Source organism: Ciconia boyciana, chromosome 2 (assembly GCF_034638445.1).
Source record: "Ciconia boyciana chromosome 2, ASM3463844v1, whole genome shotgun sequence".
Classification (NCBI taxonomy): domain Eukaryota; kingdom Metazoa; phylum Chordata; class Aves; order Ciconiiformes; family Ciconiidae; genus Ciconia; species Ciconia boyciana.
Genome location: NC_132935.1, coordinates 44,002,966 through 44,017,562, shown reverse-complemented (window position 1 = coordinate 44,017,562; position 14,597 = coordinate 44,002,966).

The window sequence follows — 14,597 nt, the reverse complement described above, 5'->3', positions numbered from 1 at the left end:
GGGATAAGGCACCACAGATATCTGAGGGCAGATAATCCTGTTTGTCTCCAGAACTGTGGAGGCTGCAGGAAGAACTGGCAAGCTGCAAGAGGCCCTGACGTTTGCCCATCAGTGTAAGGACGAGCCATCTCTATGTTGTTGTCATTCAGCCCAATGTCTGGGATTTGGTTTTGTTTCATCGTTAAATAAAAGTGGTGCTTTTCCAAGAAAGGTCATTGTAAAATTGGATTCAGGAACAGCCTTTTTATTTCTCGATGTGGAGGCAAGTTTTGCTCTACTTCAGGACTCACAGCTACCATGCAGACAACTGTCAAGCAAAGGAGACCCTCCAAAATGAAGATGAAGAGGATATTAAAGCAGCACAGCGGATTTTCAAGGTAAGACAAAATCCAGGGTTATCCAAATGTCCTAAAGGAGGGGGGAAATGGTGTATCTGGAAAGAAACAGAAAGAAAGCATTAATGTTATACATAACAGCCATAGACTATTTGTCACCAAGATTTCGGTATTCATGTAGTTTTCCTTTATTCCTGAGCCGTATCCTCTGCCCTCTGTTCCTCGGCATGTTGCAACCACAGTGACAAAGGAGGTGGTGATCCGCCTTCCTGTTAAGCGTCTGCTTTCAAACAACATATTAAACACATCCATCTAACTCATAAAAATGATTCATGCTTTGTGGAGCTAATCTGTGGTTAAAAGGGTGAGGGAAAACATGTTGCTTCATGATGTTTAGACACTGCAGAGGTCTGTGTTTTTTACTGATGCTACCTCAGATGATTTTTTAATTGGTAGTTAACAAAATAAGATATCCCAAAGAAATCAAACACAGCATAATACTAAAGTCTATTAGAGTGTTACAGTAAATCCCCTTTAGTGAACCTGTAGAGCTGAACCATTTTCCTTAATTAAAAACAAGTCATGTATGCTTTAGATTTTGTCAAAAGCCTGAAAGCTGCCTGAGGGGTGAACCAACGTTATTTATGGTAAGCAGCACGCTCCTGTGCAGCTCAACAGAGCAAGAGAGACGGGTGCAACAAACTGTATCTTATTAAAACTTTGGTGCAGGAGTGGTGCACCCTGGTACATGGTAGGGAAGAGAATGTGATAGCAAAGTCACACACTCTTGGAACCACAGAGTTTGGATTTTTTTCAGACTAACTTAGCACCAGAGTGGAGAGGGACTATGGCAGCCATCTGAGGTTGTTGGCAGGGTTGGTGAAAGGCAAGATGGGAGAAGAAGCCATTCCCCATTCCACATCTGCCCTACAAACATTCAAGTTAAAGCAAGAGTTGGCTTCTCTGTCCCATCTCCTTAGCCAATGCATGTCTGTTTCCAGGAGGCCATTTCATTTGAATTACGGGAATACACTCATCAGAAATCCTAAATGACTTTCACTGCTTTTGCTGAGAGGAAATACTCAGCCTGCTTTGCCACTATCAGGAAAGTGCTTCTGATAATGAACCAAGTACACTCCTTTCAGAATTTCATGTCATTCTGTCTCTTTATCTGTCCATTTAGCACATGAGCCTGGGGACTTCTTGGCCCTCTTGAAGGCAGAGGGGGTTTTGTCACAGGCACAATGGCTCCTGAATTTAACCCTTGGTAGACATACTTTCTGAAACCCATATACAGAGTTATTCACAGCTCATGTCCCTAGTCGTTTCTCATTTAGCCATGCTATTATTCATCCTGGGTGAATCGTTCTTTTCAGCTTGGTGATCGCTTTTATGGCTGTCACCTGAAACCGTAGTTTGTTGCCAAGTCTCTGAGAACATGATGCGCAGGACTGAGTCAGTGACCTCACAGAGGACAACATATTATTTCTCTGCTGTGTGAAAGGATTTATCTGCAGAGGGACCTAAATGACACTGCAAGGTTCAGGGCCACTTACTGTCCACAGTTCCTTAAACACTGGCGCTTCCCTTCTCCCGCTGGCTATCTGTCCCATTTACTTTGTTCTGTTCTGATGTTTCTAAATGCTGCAGTTCCACCGGTGTGGCTCTCATCTCTGGTAGCAGGGACAGCCTGCAGGGACAGCCCCAGAGATGCTCTGTAACCGCTTCACGAGCTCAGCTGAGGTGAAATTGCTGTCATGTGGAAGCTCTTGCATGAGGCTACATGCTCTGGGGGAACATGTCTCCAGAACTTCATAAACCATATCAGCAAATGATCCTTTCACATGTTACTAGTAGTTAATGAGTCTACAAGGACTGTGTTAATGATAGGAAGTTAGAAAACTTACCCATCTAGAAATGTGTATGGCCCTAAGGCTGGGGAATTAAAATAAACTGCAGGCTTTACTTCATGTAGGAAATAAATACTTTTCTTTTTAACTGATAGAGAACAAAGGCACAGAGGGTTTATATGATTTCCCAGGACTTAGGAAAACTCAACTCGAAGTTTACAAGGTTCAACACCAGTTTGTCACTTACACTCCCAGAATAGACAAGATCACATAAAAACTTTTTCTTCTGGTGACATTGAAGCCTGCAGAAAGTTCAGATTCTTTCTGGTACAATGTTTCTATATGTGACACTGATCGCTATAGACAAGCTATGTCCTTAGACCCATAAACTTGTTTGACTGACAAGGATTTGATCAGACTGATTCTGCAGTCCTCATTAATTCCCATGTTCCCTTCTGCCTTAGGTGAGGTTTTGAATCTGATGCTTCTGAATGTGAGCAGTGGCTGCTTTGAGAGCAAGTTACCATCTAATTCAAAAAAGTTGGAATATTAAATAAATTGGGATTTTAAAAAAACAAAACACAAAAACAAGTCTTTTAACAGAACACTCGAATTAGGTTTATTTATTCTTGAACATGCTTTCAAAGAGAAACTGAATTATAAGCAAAATGTTTTTGAAAAGTGGTAGGCAGAGTTTAAAGTCCTTTTAAATTCTCTTCATGACATTTAAATTAACTCAGTGAGTTGTTTATTTCTAATCTCCATTTGCATTGCTTAAAAAGCCTTTTCCTTTGACATGTTTGCATCTTGATTTATAAAAGTGTTAAAAAGCAAAAGTGAATAAGCTTTTTACAGGTCTCAACACAAAGATGTAAGAACTTACTTAACCCAGAGCTAACACAGACACATTCTCATGTGCTCCCAATGTACTTTTTGCCAGTTAACAAAATAAATACCCCAGAAACATTACACTGCACAGGGAGATAGTGAGAGGTTGCAAATACATCACAGTATTTTCCTAATGACAAAATTTGGCCAAAGTCCCATTACACAGAGCTGATCGCCATCACTTCCTCCGAAGAGGATGAGAATGTTCTCCACAGAGATGCTACATTTTAGTTCATGTCCAGCTTACATCTGGATAGGACCCATTTCAATTCCATAACATAATTATGATTTCTAAACATAAAGGCTCCAGATTTGGTTGGGTTTACATGAATAATACATCTACAGCCAGCAAGTGACTGGGCAAGCGCACGACAGCAGTGCCAGGGCTCTGAGGACACTGATTAGCCTTAGTCCTGAGTAGCCTCACTTGGGGCGTCACACCACACCCGTGGGTCCAGCAGCTCTATTTAAGCTCCGTCCTGGGGGTCTGCTCCCTGCCTGAGCTGAGTGGCAGGAGTGCTGGTCTGCAGCTGAGTGACAGCCTAGCCCCATTTGGTGATGGAGCCACCTGGTTGAGACCTTAACCCGCACCCTGGGCTGACTTCCTGGCTTGATCCTGGCTGTCCCTTGTCAGTGTGGGCTTGCCTGGTGATCGTGGGACTGGATCTTAACCTTGATCTGGGCGGTTGACTTCCACCCTGCAGTGATATTGCCTTATGATCTGGACCTTGCTTGGACCATCTCCATGTCTGTCCTGTTTGCCTTGCTCAAGTGCTGTGACTGGTGAGGCTCCTGTCCTGCTGGCTGTGGGATCCCCTTGGATCCCTGCACCTTCCCTGAGGGAGCAGCCCTGCTCTTGCTGCTCTCTGGCAAGCAGAATCCTTTCCAGACCCTATTGAGATTTGTTTTACCTACAAGGGCTTGCTTTCCTCTGTTCCCCAAGGCATGGAGCAGAGAGAAAAGCATACTGTGAAATGAGGTGTGTGCCAAGAAAAGAGAGCAACTATTAAGCCTCCTTTAACATCAACATGTAGGCTGAGGCCTAAGGAGACCCCAGTTACACCAGCATTGCCTTTCTGCTTGCCCAGTCCTACCCATTTGACTTGTGTAGGAGACGAGGCAGAAACTGAAATGGCCACAAGCATGCTGTCTGGGGGAACAGCCCAAGGGAAGCATGGCATCCTTTTTCCTTCATCTAGCTGATCTCAGCTCTACAGAAATCTTTTGGGTTTGGAGATGTCAAACAGTATTCCATGAACTGCATGTAATGTGGAAGTCACTCATGACCATGCATAGCTCATCTAAATTATTTGGCAACTGCTATGAATCATTTGTTTGATAAAATAAGCATCCATTCACAAACAACTCCAGAAAGGTCAAAAATCTAAAAGATGTTATTTGCAAAGGACAACATGCCAGTTGAATGATTGCGCTGCTTTGCCAAGTACTCTGGTGTCTTCAGGTGATGAGTGCTGTCAGTCATTAATTCCTATTACTGTTAACAGTCCCTCTGAAATCAGATATTGTCTTTATCTTTTATAAGAGTAGGAAAAGTCCTGATATTAGTAAATATACTCACACTCTTCAGTCAATATAATGCCTCCCAAGTACATTTTCATGTCAGGAGTGTTTATTTGGTGAAGTCTGTTTTTCATACTTAGTCACGGTAACATTTATATGTCAAAGCTTGTGATTGTGTCATAGGGTGTTAGGAACAAACTAAGCAGTAACTTATACCAAGAACACATTCTTTCTGTTCTTTTGAACAGGTGTTGTGCTTAGTTAAATAGGCTGAAACATAGTTTAATAGTTACATTTTATCTAATTCTTATGTTTGAGATGGGCAGGGGATGCAAGCTGTATGACTGTGGATTGAATCGCTTGGCAGCTAACATTCTTCATCTTTGCCAAAATAGTTATTCTTATACAGCAAATGTAAAATTTGAGACATGTTTGATGCTCTGTTTTATTCAGGAGCAACGTTTCAAGGGGAGACAGAATTCTGGGAGAGAAATAGGAGTATTACAGGGTATTTAGGACCACCAAATTATGAGCATCTAGTCTTATTGACAACTTCTTTGATAATACAGTATACTTTTAGGTAGGGAAAAGAGTGGGTATTCTGCTGAATAGTTACAGATTAAGATAATGAGGTAAAATCATATGCAGTTGGTTTTAAAGGTAAGCAAAATTATTTCTAGGACAAGCTGGAGAACATTATCTCTCTATGGTCTTCTGTGCTGGTTAATTTTGTTTTCTTGACATGTATCCTTTATAACAAGGGTTTATCTTGTCCCTGAAGTGTTTTTACTGGCTAAGAAAGGGCTACTCCTGCATATTTTTACGGACTGTATCAATCCTAAAGTATCAATCCTTTTGAGACCTTCAATGTCCAGCAAAATACTGGAGCACATCTCGTCAGCAGACCTATTAGGAGGATTAAGGCCTGTCAACCCCCATCCCTGCAAAAGGGGTCAGATAGAAACTGGAAGTAGTTTCTCTTGTTTGCAAGAGAATTCCTCCAAGGTAAAACTTGTTTCATTAATTGCTGCTTTCAGAAGTCACAAAGTACTCCTGGGGCACAGGACGCAGTATTTCAGGGTTACTCCATACCCAGGTCTTTAGCGATTTTTAGGGTCATCTCATCCATGCTGTGAAAAAGACTGTAGTAGTCATTTGGGGGGTTGGAGTCCTCCCTTTCATCTGGTCATCTGAAGTGGGAAATCTGTTAGCTTAACTATAGTACTTGTAACTATGTTATAGATATATAAATCGTCTTTGAATGATTTATGTTCATCAGGGTACGAATCTGCTGGTCAGGTAAAGCTCCTACAGTTTTCTGTATTGGGTGAGGGAAGCAAAACAAACCAATAAGTTGAAAGTAAAAAGTACAGGACTGGAATCCAAAATAAACATTAATAGCTATTAAATAATTATTCTCATCGCTAAAAACAGCACAATCCACAACAGGCCGTGATCAGCCCGGTGACCAGCATCACTGCATGCTGCATTTAGGTGCGCTGGTGTCCCCTAGAGCCCACGTGTCTGAGCTGGGGACTAGGTGTCTGCGTATGTATGAGCAGAACTGAGTACATAGGGATAGGCTTCAAAAAGCCACCATTCTGGTGAGGTGGCCATCAGCAGAAACACCAAATGAGATTAGAGATGGGCCTCTCCTTTCATTTGTGAATCGTGGACCCGGATGCACTCAGAATCACAGAATCGTATAGGTTGGAAAAGACCTTTAAGATCATTGAGTCCAACCGTTAACCTAATACTACCAAGACCACCACTACACCATGTCTCTAAGCACCATGTCTACACATCTTTTAAATACCTCCAGGGATGGTGACTCAACCACTTCCCTGGGCAGCCTGTTCCAATGCTTGACGACCCTTTCCGTGAAGTAAAATTTCCTAATATCCAGTCTAAACCTCCCATAGTGCAACTTGAGGCCATTTCCTCTTGTCCTATGGCTTGTTACTTTGGAGAAGAGACCGACCCCCACCTCTCTACAACCTCCTTTCAGGTAGCTGTAGAGAGTGATAAGGTCTCCCCTCAGCCTCCTTTTCTCCAGGCTAAACAACCCCAGTTCCCTCAGCTGCTCCTCATCAAACTTGTTCTCCAGACCCTTCACCAGCTTCGTTGCCCTTCTCTGGACACGCTCCAGCACCTCAATGTCTCTCTTGTAGTGAGGGGCCCAAAACTGAACACAGTATTCGAGGTGCGGCCTCACCAGTGCTGAGTACAGGGGCACGATCACTTCCCTAGTCCTGCTGGCCACACTATTCCTGATACAAGCCAGGATGCCATTGGCTTTCTTGGCCACCTGGGCACACTGCTGGCTCATATTCAGCCAGCTGTCGACCAACACCCCCAGGTCCTTCTCTGCTGTCCTGACACAGGACAGAGGAGTGCTTTCTCATTTGACAGCCCAGCACTTAGTGCTGTTGCCCAAATTATGGGAGGTCCAGGTTCAAAACCTTCCCCTGAGATGACTTGAAACCACACACACCAGAAGAATAACTGAACTACTTACTGCAATGTCTCTGTGAGAAGGATAGCAGGTGTCCCTTTCTTCCCTTCTGTTGAAAGCATTCTTTGTTGTATAATAATTTAACATTCCTTGTATAGAGGGGGTGGTGATGCTTTACTGTGTTTAAGGCACTTACCATGCAAGGGTCTGAGATTCAATGAGCAACACTTCCATTTTCCTTTTTGACAGGTATTCAGTGAGGCCCAGACCAAAATCCACAGGGAGGTCCCTTGCAGCTAGATTGGAAGGTCGTCCTCCTTCCCCTCCATCTGGTTAGCCGTGTCCAAGCCAGGGAGGGCACTGCTGAAAGCTGAGCCTGAGAGACCACCTCCAGCAGCTAGGCCACCAGCCTGGGAGATCATGCAGATTCAGAGTGGAAGAAGGGTATGAGCCTGTATCTCCTATATCTCCAACAAATATGCTAACAGCAGCATTCAGACATGTAGGTCTGTGGGTGGGGGGCTGGGTGGTATCTCGGGCTGTGGCTCCCAAATGAAGGGTGATGCACGTACACTCCCATAACTTCCTTTGAAAGATGCAGCATAAATGCTGTTTCCTGTGATTGGGAGTTTCCCCTGTCCCCGTGAGGCAGCTCCCCATGCACTGCGTTGGCGTTTTTTGGATGGCATGTTTAGATACCAGCTCTGTCCCCGCAGGATGAGGGAGCAGGCGCTGGTGCCTGACTCAGCTCTTGGGTCCTGCGGGGAGCCGTGGAGGAGCACAGTGTGCTGTGAATGGGGCACCCTTTAGCAGGCCTAGCCCTGAAAGACAGGCAACAAGCCACTGGCTTAGCTAGTATCAGTGGATAGCACTCATTTTCACCACTTGCTTGCTACCCCTGGGCAGCCTTGCAGAGACCTTTCATGTTTGGTTTGGGGTTTTCTTCTCCCCATGTCTCCTCTGAATGTCCTTAGTATACTAGTCTGCTCCAAGCAGCTCAAACCATTAAATAGAACTCCTTTAAAAAATAATATGCTTTAATCTTTAGCGTAATACATGAAGGTAAGAACAGATGAATGTGGCTTATGCAGGAATTATTCTATCAGGCAGAAGAAGTTGGGTTTTTTTACTGTGGGGCTGGTTGAACAGTGGGACAGGTTGCCCAGAGAGGCTGTGAAGTCTCCATCCTCAGAGATATTCAAACCCTGCTCAGCACAGTCCTAGGAAGCCTGAGAGTGGGAGGTTGGACTAAACGATCTGCAGAGGCTCCTTCCAACCTCAGCAATTCTGTGAAACAAAGAGCTCTTCACCATGTCTTTCTTTTTCAACTATTCTGTAATTACATGGCATAATAATATTTTTTTAATTGATAAAAGATTTTTCTTTTGCATCCAGAAACACTGTTCTGAGAATAGCTAGCTGTATTGCTCAGCGTTGTCTATGAGCCAATAATAGCTGCGCAGACAGCAATCAGAGGGCATTCTTTTGTAAAAGGTGTCAAAATAATAATGTACTACACATTAATGGGTGGATTACTTGCATATTAATGGTGTGCAAATTTTCTAGTCCTCAGAGATAATTTGTACTAATTTGCAATCATGTATTTTTCCAATTTAGTGATTTACATATTTTGCCTTTGAAATAGCCCTAAAACTTTCTTTTTAGCTGTGCACCTTTGAAATGGAAAAATGCAGAATCCTGGGCTGATTAGGATATTGCTGTCAGAAAGAATGTAATGAATACAAAAACCAAAAGATAAACTGTTTTTACAGTAGTTCCAGAAATTTTTCAGCAAAACAATCCTAGACTGACCTGCACTACAGAGACTGTTTTCATTAATATAAGATGTTCCACTTCTTTAAGTGGAACAAAATATCATGCTGGTTAATAAATAACCCACTCAGCCTAGATCTAAATCAACTAATTTGAGGTATGGGTAACTTCAGATTTACCAATATATTAGTTTAGAATATCCTTCCACCAGCAAGAATCAACAGTTTAGATAAAGGATACTGGGGACTCTTTCTCCCTGGAAGACCATGGAGACCTTCTTAAAAAGGCAGCTAGTTTGGGTATCTGTGAGTTAGGAGAAATTGACCTTTACTCCTTGATACGTCTCTCACACCCAGACTGATGAAAGTACATGATTTCCAGTAAAATACAAAACTAAAATGACATACAACACCAGCCCCAGAGTGGTAAGACTTAATACAGTTAGTGTTGCTCTGATTTATGGTTTTTCCTAGAGGCCATCATGTGGTAGAGATCACCTGAGTACAGTGTTCCCATCACACCCTGTTTTATTTCAAATACACCTCATGTCCAATTGAAAGAGGAATTGTGGTGTGGGGTTTTTTTAGCTCAGATTTCTCAGGGATTTCTGAGTGCCAGAGGAATCCCTAAATCCCAGAATAAGTCGTGCTCGGATTGCAGATATCAGCCAGTCGACCTAATTAGCAAATCCTTCCAGTGACCAGGAGAATGACATGGGGTGCAGTATCATCAAAGGCAGTTCTGGGTGGGAGCTTGAAAGTGTCATCTGACCTTTGCTGCTAGGATCAACCATCCTCAAGCCCTTCCTGGCATGGGTTTACCTTGCCTGCTCTTTAAAACCTCGCTAACACAGACTCCACAGTCTAGGCAGCCTGCTCCAGTGCTTCACCATCCTACCATTAAAAAAACATATTTAATCTAAATATCCCTGCCTGCAGTTTAAATCCATTAGTCTTCGCTGTATATGTAGTGAGCATGAAGAGTAATTTACTCCTTCCCCTTTCCTATTTGTATACAATGCGTGCTACCTGATACGCATTTCCGATGAGTGATGCAAAGACACAAAAAGTCATGAATCACATACATGCTTTTTCACAGCAATTTCTTTCCACAAAAAATTCAAAGAATCTAGGGGAAAATAAATGTTTCTTTCAAGCCATTTAGAGCTTACTCAGTCCTACATTTTGCTGGCCCCTTCTGTGCAATAACAGGACAGCTTTTTACTCCCATTTATTTGCATCTCTTTATAGTCCAGTCAAAAGAAAGATGCAAAAAGAGATCAGAATATCCTACCACAAGTATCTTCATTTCAAAGCCCAGCTCCAGGTTGCTAGGTGGGAGCTAGGCCCATCCTCCTGAGAGCAGGTCAAAGTCAAAGCCCCACCAAGCCAGGAAATGCAAGGGAGAGACCATCACTCTTCTCCCAGAGGCCACACAGGGAATGAAAGCACCTTGTTTATGTACAATATAAGTAACTATTCGTTTCACCACAAGCATTAAAACTTAACTCTGAGGCAGGCAGAATGTTATTTTTCCATCAGCCACATCCAAAAGGTGTGCTGAAGGGTAACACTTGGGAAATAGCAAGGATCTGTGAGCAGGTGAACTGGTAAAGCCTGGCTCGCAGTGGGTCTGTGCCTGCTTACTGACTGATTTTGATGTCTGAGAAGGCTTGGCCTTTCCCACAGCCTGTCCCTGTGCTGGGCACTGATTCCAATGAAACTCTGAGAAACTTAGATATTGAGATCTTTAAGTTAACAGATCTTCAGCGTACCACGAGATGTGCTTGGAAACAGCTCAGGAGGCTAATTGTCCTCAATATTATACTTTTAGTGTTCTTCTCAAAATAAAGCTAATCTGAAATACCATATCAACTGTTAAAGGTAAGAACAGACTGCAACAAACCAGGAGCTGCCCAGTGATGCCATCCAAGCAGCAGCTGATGATCTTACAAAATGTCACATCCGTTTTCCTGGTTCACTGTTGCAAACACTTAATTATGCTCACAAGAAGGATGAAAATTATTCTCAGGAGTCCAGAGACGTCAGGTGTAGGCTGAGAAATTCATACAGAAAAAAGAGGAAGGGCTCAACTTTGTTTCATTATTCACTCGGTTCCATTTGTGAACACAGCCTAATTTCAGGAAGTAGCTGTCATTTTTCCTGTGACATCTTGTCTGATTTACTTTAAGACTCGATAAAGAAGAAAACAGTTCTTACTGTTCTGTCGACTTCACTGTTTCCTTTGAGGGTAATCAAGTTAAGAGCAAAAACAGTGGATCAGACTTAGACCAAGATAGGATAAAGTATTTCTTCCTGAACTGCATAACGATTGGCATTTATTATGAGAGGTAGGAGGATTATAATATTTTAAAGTATTAATTTTCTTGCATTGCAGTGCTTGATCTTGTAAAATCCGTGGTCTTCTCTTTTTATTACCAAACTGATTTGTTTGAACACAAGCATTCTTCTGGGAGGCATGTCTTTGGGGAAGGGCATCTCCTTTTAGGGATTCCTTGCCAAGCCTGGAGTTTAGTATCCCAAATAAGCTTTAGCACTCACACCCTTTGTGCCTTCTTGGAACTTGTGCTCAGATTTGCACGGGTGCTCAGACTGTGCCAGGGCAGTGGCTGAGGTGCTCCTCTCTGTCCCTTTATCCTGTTTTTTCATTTGCAAATTATTGCTTCATTTACTGATTCACATTACCCAGAATTCTGTATGTCAATAAATGGGACATCTATAACATCTATATTTAATATGGTCTCTAAATAAGAAGGTTAAAGAGTGTTTCTCAGTTTACATCCAGATCTTCCGGATGGTTTGGCATGGAATAGTTGGATAGTTCTCCAGTCAGAAGACTGATAAAGTGAGTCACAGCCTTAAATGCCAGGGACATTTCTTCAAACTAGCATTTCTTTAAGTCCGCCGAAATTTTTGATTCTGAAAGATGGTTGCTATTTTTACGACGGACTAGCCTTCCTCACTGCAGTGTTTATTCTGTTCATACAGACCCTGTGCCGATGAATGCATGCGCTTCATTTAAATGCAAGAATAGCATCTGCTTGAATGATTTACCTGACCAGCAGTGACATACTCAGACTATAAAATTGTTTCAGACTCATAAAAAAGCTGTGCTCTCTCAAGTATCATACTGCATTGTAAGCAGACAGATTTTAAACAGAAAGAAAAGCCAAACTCTACTTGTTTCTTACCAGCCTTTCTAAATCATCAGGAGAAAAAAGTTAAAGGTGTTGCAGCTCAGAGAAGAAAGTATAGGCTATTGCAGGCAGGACACTTTCAGTACCACTTTGTCTTTTCTGTGTTTGGTCAGGAGGTAGGTTTGAAATGAAGTGCAGAAAGGAGACTGGGAGGGACATTTCGTCCGCCCAGGAGGAGGACATGGTCTTTCCAAACAGTAGTGTAACAGAGGGAAGCTGCCACAGGTGTGGTCTGGTAATGAGTTGTTTTGAACAACGATGCATAAAGATGGGATATAAAAGTAGGTTCGTCCAAATTTCTACCCATCTGGACTACTGTTCTCCCCCTCTCAGGACACTTGTAGAACTGCAGCAAAGTGCAGTGTATTTCCAGTTGCAGGGAAACATGACAGATAGCCCAAGGGTGGCCAGAGGAAAAGGTCCAGCCTGCAGAAAGGAGTGTCAGTCTCTCTGAGCATCAGACAGGAGAAACGTGGTTTCATAGGAACACATCAAGTGCCTTCCCTAAAAGCTCAGTAGCTCTGAGCTTTTTTTCTTCTTTTTTTTCTTGAGGTCCTCTGTATCTATAACCTGTAACTTGGTATCTGTGGCGTCAAGGGAGACCTGGAAACTGATACCATTTGTAAGTCTGCTCCTAAACCTAAAGCAAGCATGACATTTAGCCAGTAATTTGTGCTGTCTGCAATCACAGTCTTTCTAATCCAGGCACGCACTCCTATATGGGTAAGGTCACATAAGGCATCTCTGAAAGAAAGATTAGTAAGAGATTCTGCAAGGAAGCCCCAGGCCTTTCCTCTCACTTCCACAGGGGTATCTACATAACAGGGATAACCTGACCTCTCTAAATCAGTATTTGTTCAGTTCCATTGACAACTTAGTACACTGGGGTAGATATCACCTGAATTTTTCCCATTTCCCAAATATGTTCACACCTTCTCCTCACTGTCATTCTTATCAGATCACCTCCTCTTCCTCCCATCGTCCTTCAAAGGTCTTTTTAAGATGCTGGAGAAATACTCCTGGTCACCACTTCAAACTAGTCTGCAGTGAGACAGAGTTTGCTTTTCATGCTAGCATCTATCAACCTAGAAGATTCTCGTTTCTAATACTATTCTTTTTAACCTCATACTCTTTAGCAGTCTCTCGTTGCCTGCTCTTTATTCTTTTGTTCTTATTTTTCAAAGGAATTATTACGCATTTTAGCTCTGATGTCTTTTTGTGTTCTCCACCACATCCTGTGAGTGAGTTATATTTTCTCCCATCAGCTTTTTAACATGGCTGCATAATTCCCCCAATTCCTCCAGATTTTCTAAAGTCCAAAATCTGATCAAAAGTCAATGTCAGAAGTCAGGGTGGCTTCCTCGGGAATCTTGTCAAGCTGGAATATTGCTGTGCAGCCACATTGTGCAACTGGGCTTACGGATACACTTTGAACTACTCTGAAAACTCGACCTGTTCAGGAACATTGGTTCCAAATTGCCCCATTAACCTTCCTTTCTGAATCAGCTCTGGAATATAACTGCAAACTACTTTCTATACCTAAAAATTGCAGTCATGTCAGTTTTGGATTCTTCTTTAATTTAACTATATTTATTACTTACCAAGCACCTGTGTGGTAAGGATCCTGTGTAATAATTAGGTTACGTGTGACGCAGAATATCCGGAATATTCCTGCAGGTCATGGTTGGATGGGTACTTCTTGAGTGACATTGCTACTATGAAGATAGTTTTCCTTTGCTAATCATGAAAAGTGGAAAATATTTGTGTCTCCAGTTTTAGTTCGTTTAATTTCCATTATGGGCAGAGAAGAGGACCCCTAATAGCACAAGGAGAAATAGTGGTTTGGCACTAATCCTCAACTGTTGAGGTTCCCCCTTCAAATTGTAGGTGCACAGTGACACCTTCTGGAAGCTTGTAATGAGCATTACTGAGCACCTTCCTTCCATCATCTGGAAATTCACAGTTTTTATATATAGAAGCTAATCTTTTTCTGGTCAACATTTTGCCCAGACCTTTGGTACAGGTTCTCTGATGTTGTCGGGACATACACTAACAGAATGGTGTCGTGATGGGAGAATTTTTTTTTTTAAATCAACCCAAACCTGTAGGGTTTTTTAATGATTCCAAATAATTCAAAGGTTTATGGAAAAAAAAAAAAGAAAAGAAAAAAAGCATAGAATTAGAGATGTATGTTAACCTCATGATTAAAAAAAATGTAGTTGGAATTACATTTTTAACTATTTATTGACATACATAAGGTGAGAGGGTCAGACAGAATAGAGTGAGGCTTCAATTTGCCAAACATGGCAAATGAAATTAATGACATAGTTTCTTAATGCAGTCGTACTTCAGCAAAGCTTTCATTTCTTGTATGTGTCATATTGCAATTTCTAATTAGACCTTCTTTGCCCAAGCTGCCGGCTTCCTGGGTAGTCTATCAATCTGCCAGAAACTCTGAGTCACCAAGGGTTTTAAGCACATGAGTTGTGCTACAGAACTCCATTTGAGGGCTCACGAACCCCACGGTGCCTGCACGCGTCAGCTGGACTGGGGCCAGA